Here is a 15,115-nt window from a genome sequence, read left to right on the forward strand (position 1 = left end):
GGAGTGAATATTATTTCATTTACTGTGAATAAGTAAAGTGAAACACAGAGAGGTTCGGTGACTTTTCCAACACACTATGGTGAATGGATAAACAATCCAGAGAAACAGGTTGACCTCTAGAGTTCCAGTTGAGCACTTTCCACAAGTTGTTAGCCCTTCCTGTCTTTCAGGGAGAATTCCAGTTGATCTCACTGACCATAGGTCGTCTTATAACCTGTAAGCACAGACTGACTCCTGTATGGAGCCATCCATCTGGTGGGTGAGGCAGAAAATCTGTGTCCACCCTCACTTCTTGTCCCTTTCCAAATGTCACATCACTCAGAAATATGTACTTTATCATTCTAAACATGTAAAGATAAACTGGCTTCCCTGTTCTTAGGGGCTAGGAGTGGAAACTCCCCTTCTATCAGATCTCTTCACATCATCACCTGCACAGGTGAGTTTAAACCAGTGCTTTGGAAATGTGAGCTATGGCTCCTGGCACTGGTTGCTTGCTCCCTTCCCTTCAGGCCACCATTACTACTTGTTGTAACTTGACTTTTCTTAACGCCATTGCTCTGCAGTGTGACTTATCCTGTCTAGAATGCGGGGGCACCCAGCCTATGATCTTCGTCCCCTACAAATCGACCAGAGCTGCCTCTCTTTCCCCGTTGCATACACTTTGGCTCACTCCCATCTTTCCTTCTGCCCCATCCCGTGGTCCCCACAACTGTACCCAGGAGACATAAGACACCTTCTGTGAAGACACATCTAGCCTCCTAACATCTCACATTTACAATTTGGTTTTTCCCAGTGCAATTATCCATCTATAGCCTTCATTAAGACACTGTTATTCGTCTCCAGTGCATTTACCAAAGGAGATGAATTGGGAGTTTTCATGAATGGAAATGAACTTCCCTTTCGACACTTTGAACAGAATGACTCTCCCTAAATAAGGGTCACAGTGAGATGGCAGCACTGTAAGCCACCGTCAGGTCAAGCTCCCTAGGTCAGGTCAGCATCAGGCATTAAAAAAAAAAAGTCTCTATTAAGTAAATGAAATCATTTCACAGAAGGGAGGGGAACATCATCACTTGTAAGAATGCATTTTGTAAACTTCCTTTCATTAAGATGTCTTTCCAAAATGTTTCAGAAACAAAGAGAAGAAAACCTCTTCATTTCCTTTCCTAGGTTCTGCCTTTCAGAGCTGCTGAAGCTGAGCGATGCTGGGAATATGAGGAAGTCATACAAATGGGGGAGGGCAGAGCTGGGGGAATCTAGTTAGAGACACAACCTGTATCAGAGTCATGGTCCAAGCATCGGCCCCATTTATAACCTGTTCTTTAACTTTGTTTATCTTTGTAGTCATTCACAGGAGCATCTTATTTTCCAGAAGTTGAGGCCCTATAATCATTACCTGTCTTTGGAGAAAATAAGATTATGAACATTTAGTTCCTCTTCTCAGAAAGTCGACACTGTAATAGGTCGCTCTTCCCTGACCTTCCACCTCCCACCCTGGTGGGGCTGCTGTATTTTCATGGTTTCCTCTTGGCCCTGGTGCTATAAGCACAACCCAAAATGGCAGGATCTTTGATTCTTAACCTCAATCATAAACAGAAAGGGGACAAGAGGACCCACTTTCTCATTTAGGATTTGTGATTGAGACCCTCAGCATTTCTATGAATGAGCACAAGTTTCTGGAAGTGAATACATATGTTTGGCTATCTGGCTTATATTAGTTTGCTACAGCTGTCATAACAAGGTACCACACAGCCTGAGTGGTTAAAACAACAAAAATGTATTGTCTCACAGTTCTGTAGGCGAGAAGTCTAAATTCAAGGGGTCAGAATGTGGGGTCCTTCTGAGGGCCTGGAGGGAAGGATCTGCTTCAGGCTTCTCCTCTTGGCTTGTAGATGGTCATCGTCTCCTATGTCTTCATAGCTAGGTATCTTCCCTCTCTCACTGTCTGTTGCTATGTCCAAATTTCCCCTTTTAATCAGGACACCAGTCACACTGGATTAGGGCCCACCCAAATGCTGTCATTTTAACACCGATGACCTCTGTAAAGACTCAATCTCCAAACAATGTCACATTCTGAGGTCTTAAAGGTTAGGACTTAACATATGGATTTTAGGGTACTCAATTCAACCTCTAACATAGCTCAAATAAGTTGCCTCAGATTCCAAAGAGAAATTGGTTTTTGGTAAAAGGTGACCAGCAACCACACTGGATTTCTTGTCCCTCTCCTATATACAGCACAGTTTCCCAGCCCAGCCCCATCTCTGCACCACAGAAGGTCTAGAGTTTCCAGCAGAAGTCCCCTCACTCGGTTGGAAGCTGTGCTTCAAGTTGACACCTTGAACCATAGGGACAGCCTATGGGGACAGATGCTGGTTTCAGAAAAGGCTCCCTCATAACGGACCCTGATCATGGCACCTGTGAACACCAACTGCCCACCTATCAACCTTAAGTCCTGGACCCAAATCCTTTATCAGCCCTTTTTATGGTTGAATTCAGATTCCATCCATCCATCCCTTCATCAGTTTATTCATTTGACAAAGAATTCCTCAGCATCTGCCATGTGCAGGCACTGTGGTAAAAGCTGGAAGCCTAAATGATGAAGACCCATCTCAAGGAGCCCATAGCAGGGTGTGGAAGTCAGAGACAGGAGGAAATCCCATACAAATGCAGTGGCAGAGGGGTCTTTGGTCACACAGAGCTGGGTCATTCTAGTTAGACTAGGGAAGGTCCAAGAAGACCCCTGGATTTACCAGGGAATGAACTTGGCCAAGTTCTGATATGATGTCTCCTCCTGCAGGTGTGGCATGACACGAAGCCAAGGAGAAAAAGAGTGAGTAGAGAAGAGAGTGGTCACCAAAGATGGATATCATCAGGATGGCAATGAAGACCAAGACTGAACTAGTCAGTGGGTCCAGCCCACTGGACTAGTCAGTGGGTTCATCTGGCTGGTGCCATCCTCCTCGCCTTTGCTCCTCTCTCCTTCTCCCCAGACAAAGGCTTCTTCTTCTGGCCTGCAAACATTCACCATTCTTCCTCATTCTCTGCCCCAAACTGTCTCAAAGTCATAGTTTCCTATGGCTGCTATAACAGGTTACCACAAACTCAGTGACTTAAAACAACACAAATTTACTATCTTATAATTCTGGAAGCCAGAAGTCTGAAATGGGTCTCACCGGGCTAAAGTCATGTTGTCAGCAGGGCTGCCTTCATTCTGGAGGCTCTAGGAGAGAATCTGTTTCCTTGCCTTCTCCAGCTCCAGTGACTGCCTGCAATCCTTGGCTTGTGGCCCCTTCTTCCATTTTCAAAGACAGCAGTACACACCTCCCAATCACTCTCTTTGACTCTGACCTCCTTCTTCCCATGTGATCACATTGGACCCACTCAGATAATCCAGGATTATCTCCCCAGCTCATGATCAGCTGATTAGTAACCTTAATTCCAACTGTGATCTTCATTCCCTTTTGCCATGTAATATGACATATTCACAGGTTCTGGGCTTAGGATGTGGATATCTATGGCAGAGGGAGGGCATAATTCTGCCAACTATACCAAGCAAAGACAAATTCCTTCCTATGAGAAATTCCAATGACAGTTGTTACAAAAATAGGGTTTTCATTTCAGTTGGGACTGAAAAGTGTCCACTGGGTTTTTGAACAGAAAGAGGACCTGAATAAGGGCAATGTCAGAGCTCAGTGGAATAATATGTGAAGGAAGAGTCAAGAAATGAGAAAGTAAATACAGACAACACCGTAAGGATACCATCTGTTTGTAGGGCCAATAAACAAGTCATTAATATGAGTAGAGCAAGCACCAGGGATGGGGTAACAATATCAGATTTAAAGTCTTAATTATAGACTTTGCATTCTCCAAATTCTAGGAATCAGATTCCTTTTTCCATAGATCTTCATCCCAGTCCATTTACCAATCAATTTTCGGGAGAGATCCTGCACAGGAAGCGGTAGAACAGTGATGCACTGCCCAGATGCCCTTCTTAGCAAGTTTGCACAATATCCTGGAATCCTTGCCAGGGAGTTTGATCTTGGGAGAGTACTCCCATATCTTTAAACTCTCCCTTATCCAACCTTATATTCCAAGCTCCACAACCCAGAACCCTCAGAACCAGATCCATGTATATTCCACGGGTCTTGCTGGTCCTTGCTGCTTAAGTCTTGCAGCTATTTTCCTCAATTATCTGGTTTAGCACATCCTCAGCTGGGGTGTGCCAGGATGAAACCTATTTATAGACCTAGGGATCAGGAGGGGAGGGGGCTCAGGTTATCTTGCAGGGGTGAGGACTCTGCACTGCCTCCAAGCATAAGGGAAGTGCTAGCTCTTCATAGGAGGGATAGGCTACTTCTGTAGACTCAGGGGGTGCAGGGGAATCTGGAGATTCAAGACTTTTGAGAGATCAAAAAGGTGCAAAATTTCAGAAGCCACTCACTCCCTGCTCTTTCATGGACCTAAGAGTGCATACCTCCTTAAACTGCACCCTGGATGCTTCCTTTTCTTCTTCCTAGTCGCTGTCCTGCATCCAGATGTGAAGGTCTCACTCCTTCTCAACCAGGACCCTGACCTTGGCAGAGCAGACTGGCCTTGCTTAGAGTTTAACCTTCTTTAGCAAGGACCCCAGGAGCTGTGCAAACTAGCTACTAGGATGGCACCTCAAAGCACGTAAAATGTATGACCAACTTACTGAGTTCAAATGCCAGAATTCCTGGGATCAAACAGCTCCTCTGGGTGAGCATGCTGGAGAGGACAGATCATGGAAGACCAGGAAACCCACCAGAAAACCCATATTCAATGGGAAAGCCTAGATGATAGGCCACTTACAAAACAACAGGATGAGCTGGTGATGGGTCACTAGCAGCACTTGGGAAGTTCAGAGTAGTTCCTCTTCTTTAGGCCAGAGTTGATGATAGGAGAGGCTGCTAGAGAAATAGTCTCACCAGACCAATGGGGATGATAAGACCCCAAAGAGGAGAGACTAGGAAGCAGAGCATAACCATGTTTAACCATCAAAAGCCAGGTGGATGCAGGTATTGTAATGACTAGCAAGGCATCCCTAGGGCAAAATAGATGAGCAGCTGGCAAGGGCACTGCTCACCTTGTGCCTGTAAAAGAACCAAGGATGCATGACAAGGAGACTAAAGGGAGTTGCCCCCATTAAGGGTCATGGTCTTTTTCATAGTTTCCAGACCTGAGCCAGTTTTCAGACAATAACTCATTGATTAAAGAGGAGATGGAGCCCCCAGGACAGACCCTGTAACATATGGCAAATGAACATGGTAATAATGCCCCCAGTCTTGATCCAAAGGGACCTCAGCCATTTACTCAGGTAACTGTACACTGGGCAAGAGAAACACTCAAATATGTCTAGGAATATCGCACACAAGGTCTCAGCTTACACTGATAGCTGGAGAACGGAAGCATTATCATGGCTCTTCTGTGAAAATGCGAGCATATGGGGCCCAGGAATAAGGGCATCTGACCAACATGCAACCGAGAGGGTATCCACCAGTTCTACAGACCCACCTGGCAATGATTTGCCTCACGTTCAAAAGTACAATTGGGATAGACATATTGGTAGTCAGAGCAACCAAGTTACATTGAGTTCTTGACCTATGGGATAAGAATGATCATAGTGGGGAAAGCCAAGTGGAAACTTCTGAAACTGCCACCTCCCACCCTGCCCAAATATAATATTAAATCAAAAAATATATATCACATACCAGGGGAGGAGAATAGAAATTATCTTCACCCTCAATGATCTAAAGGATACAGGGGTAGTGGCCCCTTCCTGTCTCCTCTTAATTCACCAGTCTGGCCCCTGAAGGAACCAGATAGGTCCTGGAGGATGGCAGCGGACTCTACTCAAGCTCAACTAAGTAGGAGCCCCAGGTGTTGCTGTCATACCAGACGTGGTGTCTTTGCTGGGGAGATTAATAGGTCTCAGGTACATGCTATGTAGCCATGGATTTGATGAAGTGAAGGTGTTCCTCACTAACTCTATCAGAAAAGAAAATCAGAAACTGTTTGCATTCAAATTGAAAGAACAAAAATATGCCTTTACCGTTTTGCCCAAGGCCTGTGTTAGCTCTTCTGCCCTCTGTCGTAATGCAGTCTGAAGAGATCTGGACATCTGGGCATCCCACAGAACATCACATCTATAGCATAATTCTAGTCTGGCCAGATGGACAAGAAGCACCTAGTACACTGGAGGCCTTAGTAAGACACATGTGCTCCAGGGGGTGAGAGATAAACCCTATGAAGATTCAGGACTTGCTATATCAGTAAAATTTTAGGGGTCTGGGACATCCCATCCAAAGTAAAGGACAAAAATATTGCATCTTGTATCTGTCACTACAAAGAAGGAAGCCTAAATGTGACATCAAGGACAGACTTATGATAGTCTCCACTAGCAATGATCGCTCTGCCATGAGTAGAAGAAGTGACACCAACAATGCTAGGTTTTCTGTATACATAAATATTCATTGAGACTCTCAAAGGGTTATGAGCAACAAAAGTGAACAAAAAACCATAAAATTAAATTTACTTAACGAATAAAAACAACAGCCATTTATTTAGCTCATGATTCCTTAGGTTAACAATTTAGGCTGGGCTTAGTTGGATGGTTCCTCTGATTTTGCCTGCGCTCATCATGCATGTGTGCTTAGCTGCTGAGACAGCCAGGGACTGGCTGGTTTGGGATGGTCTCTGCTGAAACATCCTACCTTGGTTCCATGTGGTTGTTCATCCTCCAACAGACTACTCTGGTCTTATTCACAGGGAATCTAGACAAGGACCAAAGAAAGAACAGCCATGGATGAGCTCTTGTGCTAAGCTTAGAAATGTCCCACCTCACTTCTGCTGTGTTCTATTTGTTAAAGCAAGTCACAGGGCAGCCCAGATTCAAAGGTAAGAGAAACTGACTCTGACTCTACCCCTTGAGTCATATTACAGTGAACATGGATACAGGGAAAAGCAGAGGATGATGGCCCTTTTCTACCAGTCTGCTAGTTTCTGTATGAACTGACATTTGTTGGGGCTCCCAAGGAAGAAAAGCTCCTGAAAGAATGAGGGAAGCAGGAGCCTGATCAAACTTCTAGGCCAGTCATTCCAATGCCTGAATCAGAAATTCCTAAACAAGTCTGATGTCCCTCTTTTAAAAACACAGCAGGAGCACAAAGCCCTGACCTTTGCTTCTCTTCTCTCTGAACGCATTCCACCCTCTGAAATGACTTCTCTGTGCCTCTGGTCCTCTTTATAGTCAATTTAGAAATGACTCCTTCAGAACAGAGCAAATTGGTAAACACGTTAACAGGGGTGGACAATTTATTCAAGCAAAACAGAAATGAATTCCTGTCATCTACCTGGCACCCTCCTGCATGATTTCATGACAGCCTTTGTTTCAAAAGAGAAGAAAAACAAGTGGTCTGACACAGAAACTGCACTAAAATGCTAGTAAGTCTGCACTCACAAGAAACAAAAAGAAAGAAAGGAGAAAATCCTAAAAATATTGAGGCAGGGAGCCAAATGTACCATATGTCCTTGGGATTCTGATCTTGACAATGAATCTCACAGACGGCTGTCAGAGTGAGCTAGGTGGTGAGGGGAATGAAGTGATAAGAAGGGTTTCATCAGAGAATAGCCATGTACGACCTCTCCCTTTTCTCCTTTGAAAGGGGGCATTTGATGAAACAAAGCACAATTTCCTAAATCCCAAACCTATTTTTATTTTATTTGCAAAATTATTTTCTCTGCTCTTTAACGTTTCCTGGTTCTCTTTTTTTCTCCCCCTTTTTTCTTTTCTGTCCTCCATTAAGGAGCAGGGGATTTCAAGCTTTGCTTCCTTGTCAAGTTGAAAGGCCAAAGAATCAGAAGTTGTGGGCCTTTTGGTTTCTCTCTATTTCAGGATATGATGAGGTCACATAGATTTGCAAGGTAGAGAGGTGCTCTATTATCTAATCATGGCTCCAAGAACAGGAATTTGGAAGGAAAAAAGGAAGTATTTAGGCTTCTCCCTCTTAAAATGCCTCTAAAATGTGGATTTAAGAAAACACGTACTCCAGAGTCAAACAGAATGAGCAGAAAGAATTTTTTAGATTTCAAAACACAGTGGGGCTTGGAGCTTGAAGAGAATTTAAAGGGACTAGAGCTATAAACAAGTCTGATCCCCTAAATTAACCAGATCCCAGCCTGAGCTCAAGAAGACATTGCCCACAAGAGCCACTACATGCTAAGCACAATTTTTGAATGCAATCAATAAGATGCTCTAAATTGAACTTGCCTTTATGAGCTTTTGTATTCAAACAGACCAAAAGAAAAAAAAAAGTGGGAGGCAGCTTAGCATGGTATTAAGTGCTTAGGCCCATACCAGATTGCCTGGGTTTGAGTTCCAGCTCTACCAGTGTCATGAGTTGAATTGTGCCCACTCCCTGCCTCCCAAAATTCCTAGTTTGCAGTCCTAAGCCCCCAACACCTCAGAATGTCACCTAATTTGGAGATCGGGTCTTTACAGAGATAAACAAGTTAAAATGAGGTCGCTAGGGTGGGCCTCAACACAATATGACTGGTATCAAGGAGAAATGTGGACACATAGACATACATACAGGGAAAACGCCTGGTGAAGATGAAGGCAGAGATCTGGGTGATGATTCTACAAGCCCAGGAACACCAAAGATGGCCAGCAAACCACCAGACACTCAGAGAGAGACCTGAATCAGACTCTCCCTCACAGCCTCAGAAGAAGCCAACTGACTTGATCTTGAAATTCTGGCCTCCAGAATTGTGAGGCAATCCACTTCTGTTGTTTCAGCCACTCAGCTGTGGTTCTTTGTCACGGTAGCCCTATATACAAATGAATACACCCAGTTATCATGTATCTGTTGATACCAAGCAGGACCCTGTGAGGCTCCTGGGCACAAAAGCCTTTCTGTGTCCACCATTTCTTGATTACAGGAATTAGCCTTCATTCAGCCTCCATGACCTTCCCTGAGTTCCAACCAGCAGGTTCAAGCAGTTGCTAATCAGGGAAGAGTGGGGATGTGAGACAAGGGAGGAACAGTTCAAAAAAACAAAATATAGTGCAGCCTTAGGGCCGAGTCCTGGTTCCCCATCATGGGATACACACAATATCTTTGAGTCGTTTTGCAGATACTGAAACCCCCATCAGGTGGGAAAAGTTAATGGTATGCTGCCCACAAGCACATAGACCCCAGACCGGCTGGAAGCAGATGGTTGATGGTGCTGACTCCCACTTAGCTCACCACCAACCAATCAGAAGAATATCAATGAGCTGATCATGCCCTCTTTGCACAATTACTATAAAACTCCTCACGACTCCCTCCAGGTCGGGAAACACAGTTTCGAGGGCATAAGCCCGCTGTGGTCCCCTTCGCCTGACAAAGCAATAAAGCTATTCTTTTCTACTTCACCCAAAACTCTGTCTCTGAGATTTATTTTGGTGTCAGGGTACAGAGGCGGGATTCGGTTTCACTGTGACTCTGGGCACAGTTCCAGGCACATGTGGATGATAGTAACAGGGTCCAATGCAGATGTTGTTAGAAGGATTAAATGAATTAGGATGTGCAAGTGCTTCAAATAGAAGTTGACACAAAGGAAGCTATATATACGTATTTGTTAAAGAGATTTTTTAAAAATCCACATCTACACCAGTCATTATAGGAATTATTAGTTAATTTGTCTGACTTTGCAGCCAGGTGGTATGAGAGGGTCTTTTTTTAAAAATCCTTTAGAAAATCTAAAGGCCATTACTTATTCCAAGTACGGCCAACAAACTGTTATAATTAGAGCTATGTTGTTTTCTTCATTTTTCTTTCAATAGTGTGATCTGGCACTACCAAGGGCCGTTAGGTTTCTAATAAATTATTAATCTGGGAGTTAATAATTCATGTTAAATGGTGCTATAAGCCACTTTCTCTGGCCAATGTGAGCAAAGGTCATAACTTTTTAACAGCAAAGGTGAAACCTTTTCTAAGTTTTTTTTTCCATGCTCTATCATGGAAATATTAAGATATGGAAGGCAAATTGTAATCAGAGCTGAGAAAGCAAGATAATTCCAAGGGTAAAAGGTCTAGACCTTCAGTTGTATTTTGTGGACCAGCACTATCTCCACAGCCCCAAAGGAAGGAGAGAAAAGCTCCAGAAAACTCAGAGGTATGCCAGCCCCATGAGAGCCTTCCCAGGAAGGACACGGCAACTCAGGTTTGTGGATCTTTGACAAGGCGACATATAATAATTATGTGGTGATTCGTTGTTGATAAAAAAATTTTTTTCAGAAAATAATAAGGCAGTTGAGATAGTAACTCACCAGTGAGATTTTTTATAACAAATAATAATTCTTCTAAATTACAAGGCACGGCTTTAAGTATAGCAGGCACAGAATCCTAAGCAAATCCCTCTCACCATTGACATCTTTGATTTTAATTAATGTATTTAAGCTCTGCCTTTTTTTTTTCCAGAAAGAGCTTGAGGTTATTCCTGATTGCAGACCACAGAAGGCAAGAAATTAAAAGCTTCTTACCTCAATAAATTTGCATTTACTGTCCAACTCATTGATTCATCCTTGGGTCTAGGAAGCAATCGCTAGTGACCCAGATGTTCTGAGTGTTTTCTACCTTTTTTAGCCTTGGTAATTACTTGTAAACTTCATGTCAAGCCACAGACTGGTGTAATGAAATAACATTTGCCCATTTGGAGAATAAAATTCTTCTTAGTAGCTTTTTCTCAGTTTTGATTAAAAAAATGTCAAATATGGAAAGAATGGTGTCTGAAGACTTAGGATAAAACTTAACTGGAAACCACTAGTTTAGAGAGTTTCAGGGCTAAAAGTCAAGCCTTCTAGTTCTTGTTTTTCTAAAGAAAATTTGAATAGCATATGCTTTTCATTGTGCTCCTTCTCAGTCATTTACATATTCGGGAAATGTATATTTGGCAACAGGTCCTATTTTTAGGAGTCCTTGAAACTTGCCCTTTGAAAATGTTTTCATTTCTGGCACATATGTGTGTTTTCAGCAGAATAAAAATACAAAGCAAAAAAGAAAAATATGTACAGAAAGGAATGATTTTTCCAGCCCCATGGAGCACAATAAGAAAGCAATCATTCAGTTATGACTTTAAAAATGGATTCATGCCTGGATTTTCCAAGTATTTCCTTCTAAATGACCATTTCTCTACAGAACTGAACTAATGTAAAGAGACAGGTTGTTCCAGTGCCAGAACTGAACAAGCAAAAAGGATGGAGGTCGTATTTTTATAGGAGGAACTTGACCAAATAATACCCACTCTGTTCCCTGCAGCCCCTTGGGTTGATGCAGAAGAAGGTGCCATATGCCATTGTGTGGCTTGGAGCACGTTTTCCTGGCCTGACTGTTGATCACCACCAGACTATTATTTGCAGTCAGTAACAAAGATTCATCCTTGTGTCCATAAGCAACAAGAAGAATCTTTGTCACTTAGTGTAATTAATAGCTACACTTCACATGGGAAGATGGAAGAAGAATGACCTTCTCATGTAGATTTGTTTGGATTCAGAACAGGCTTCATGGAACCTTGCTGCCTTTTGACCATTTAAAAGGCCAGAACTCCAACAGAGGTAGTAAGATGGTCAGCCAAGGCTTCCTTTTTGTGGTTTGCTTCTGTTTTCAAGAGCAATAAAGTAAGGCTAACCTTTTAGTGCTTAAACTGTTCAGTCTTATTTAAAACATGTCTTGTGGAAACTAAACAGGCACACACCTAAATGCAACCTTGGACTAGTTGCTGTATTGAAGGAAAAAACATCATAAAGGATATATTATTTGGATAAAATTGGAATATGGATGGCATATTAAATAAATGTATGATATTGATGTTAAATTTACTGAAGTTGATAAGTGGTCTGTGGTTATGGAAGAGAATAATTATCCTTGTTCTTAAGAAATATACACTGAAGTATTTAAGGATGACAAGTCATGATATATGTAACTTACTTACAAATGTTCAGAAATAATACTTTGTGTGTCTGCATATACATATATGTATAGAAAGAGAGTACAAATGAGAAAGCAAATGGAGTAAAATGTTCACAACAGGTGAACCTAGGCAAAGAATATTTGTTGTTCTTTGAAAATATTCTTGTTGCAGTCTTCCTGGAACTTTGAAATTATTTCCAAACAGAAACTTTAAATGTATATATATATAAATATATGTATATCTTATGGTTTGAAATTATGTTTTGAAGGAGATTGAAGAATGGAGAGACAAAAGCAAAGAAGAATTAAAAAATTAATTTCCTAGAAAATACTTCTCTGCAAGATGGGAAGATGACAGCTTCTTTCCATCTTCAGAGATGCATCAACACCTTAAATGTGCTTCTGCCCACCAGGCTCATTCTATTCTCTCCAGTCCTCCTCATCAGTTAATAGCCTTCAAAAGCATTCGGGTTGGTGCAAAAGTATCTACAAACAAAAAGTATCAGAATGAGCATCTTGGTGCAAATGGTGCACAGCATCATCTTGGCACTGAAGACTTTCCTTCCACTGCTGAAATATCCACTGAATCAGGCAAATACAATTCACTGAAGTTCAGTGTTGTAAAACTTTTAACACTTTTGAAATAGATGGCTATGTTCCAGACAAAGGTACTAAACAATGTTTTATAATGGTAATAATAATAATTATTATTATAATTAGTATCATTCTATTCTAAGATTTTTAAATGTATTAACTCATTTATTCCTCATAATCTTATAGGAGAGGTATTATAATTATTTCCAATTTACAAATGAAGAAACAAAAGCCCAGAGAGACTACATAACTTGCCCAGGGTAACACAGCTGGTAAATTGCCAAATTTGAACCCTGGTGGTGTGACTCCATAGCCTACATTTGTAATGACACCACTAGACTTCTCAACTACCCTCTCCTAGCACTCAGACATCAGTCTTTACCTGCTAACCAGTTGAAACAGTTCTAATTATCCTAATCGATTGCTTAGGATGTCACTATGATGTCACACTGTCTTTGTTCAAAATCCCATCACCTATAGGGAGGGTGGGGGGGAGACGTAAGAGGGAGGAGATATGGGGATATATATATATATATATATATATATATATATATATATATATATATGTATAGCTGATTCACTTTGTTATAAAGCAGAAACTAACACACCATTGTAAAGCAATTATACTCCAATAAAGATGTTAAGTAAATAAATAAATAATAAAATCCCATCACCTGAGTTTCACAAAGCAAACCTCTACTGAAAAACCAAATTTCCTCTATGGCTGCAATTAAGTTTCTAAGGCCAAGCTCATTGTGTATTGAGATCACCACTTCCAAATAAACTAGAAAGATTGAATAACTAATTGCTTCTCTATGAACTCTTCAACAATTTTCTCATAACCCAAAATGATCTCTCCCCTCGAAACCCATTGTGAATCATTAGGTGGCATCCAGTTCCATAACAAGAGGTAATGTACCAGTTCCATGTGCATAATCCCTGAGTGACTTAATCTAAGGTTTGTTTTGTTAGTTTGGATAGTAATTCACATGGGTTTGCATCAAGAAACCTATTTTCCCCTCTCAAGAAGCATGAGGTCCATGGTAGCCTTTCTTTTCTCTTTTTTACTTTTTTTTTTTGAAGTATAGTTGATTTACAATGTTTCAGGTGTACAGCAAAGTGATTCAGTTAGAGATAGATGATGCTAGATAGATAGATAGAGAAATATATATATATATTCTTTTTCAGATTCTTTTCCATTATAGGTTATTACAAGATATTGAATATAGTTCCCTATGCTATACAGTAGGTCCTTGTTGTTTGTCTATTTTATATATAGTAGTGTGTATCTGCTAAGCCCAAATTCTCAATTCATCCCTCCCCTCTGCTTTCCCCTTTGGTAACCATATGTTTGTTTTCTATGTCTGTGAGTCTACTTCTGTTTTATAAATAAGTTCATTTGTATCTTATTTTAGATTCCACATATAAGTGATATCATATGACATTTGTCTTTCTCTGTCTGACTTACTTCACTCAGTATGATCATCTCTAGGTCCATCCATGTTGCTGCAAATAGCATTATTTCATCCTTTTTTATGGCTGAGTAATATTCCATTATATATATACCACATCTTCTTTATCCATCCTTCTGTCAGTGGACATTTAGGGTGCTTCCACAATGGTAGTCCTTCTTGAAATAAACAACCACTTACTTCAGGTAATAGTATTGATAGTACTTGCCATAGTAGTAGTACTAGTCATGGTAGTGGTGACATTTCACTGAGGATGAGGCACAGTTCTGTACTTTGCCACATCCTTACGATGTAAGTACTATGAGTTTCCCATTTTAAAGATGAGGAAGTTGAGGCACAGAACAAGGAGGGCATCCTGGCCATTGCAAAGTCAGATTTGGCAACCACCTTGTATTGGTCAGACAGTCTAACCACTATAGCAAACAATCCTAAATCTCAGCAGCTTAATCTAATAAAGGTTTATGTTCCACTCGTCTGACCACAGTCTGATCAGGCAGTTAGCAGCAGCCTTCCACAAGGTGACTCAGAGACCCTGGCCCCTTTCTCCTGGCGATTCCACCATCCTCTGGTCCTTGGAGTCCTCCTTGGACCACATCTAGCTGGTGGAGAATGAGGAGGCATGGAATGTGGTCTCCTGTGTGACCAGGAGAAAAATGAGTCCCTTGGTGAACAGTTGGCATGTTGTCGGAAAGATCACAGAAGACTGGGTTAGATTGGAGCAAAGAAGAGAGAAGAATTTTGGTCCCTCCCCACGTATGCAGCATGGCATGCTGACCTTGCCCCACACAGAGAACCTACAACCACACACGTCTTCTGGGGTCAGGAAATCACATTTTGATTCCTTGTGCTTTCAAGAGCAATCAATCCTGAGTCTTCTGGGCCAGGGTCTCCCTCAACAACTAAACAAAAGAAGCAGCGTCCAGTGATGGCCAGAGGCTCGAGAACTTTCTCTGACTCACCTGAACTTTGGCCTGAAATAAGCAAAGCCCTAGGATACTGACACGGCCTTGACCTAGGCACAGCATTGTTTCTGAGTGCTTAGACTGGGCTCTCACTCTGGTCCCCACCACACCTTCTTTG

At 41.7% G+C, this 15,115-nt stretch overlaps 1 protein-coding gene across 8 annotated transcripts in view; it reads right to left on the reverse strand.

Moving 5' to 3' along the window:
• SETD4 (SET domain containing 4) overlaps positions 1–15,115 on the reverse strand; it is a 434,330-nt gene that overhangs the window by 75,225 nt on the left and 343,990 nt on the right. Inside the window, exon 17 of one of the 8 annotated variants that reach the window (XR_014294481.1) lies at positions 12,441–12,455. The exons of the other annotated variants lie outside the window; for them this stretch is intronic. The gene's annotated coding sequence lies outside the window, so the exon portion shown is untranslated. Of the gene's footprint in view, positions 1–12,440; positions 12,456–15,115 lie in introns of those variants that run through there. 8 annotated transcript variants of the gene reach the window in all.

This window comes from Mesoplodon mirus (genome assembly GCF_964341445.2).
Source record: "Mesoplodon mirus genome assembly, chromosome: 6".
NCBI classification, from domain to species: domain Eukaryota; kingdom Metazoa; phylum Chordata; class Mammalia; order Artiodactyla; family Ziphiidae; genus Mesoplodon; species Mesoplodon mirus.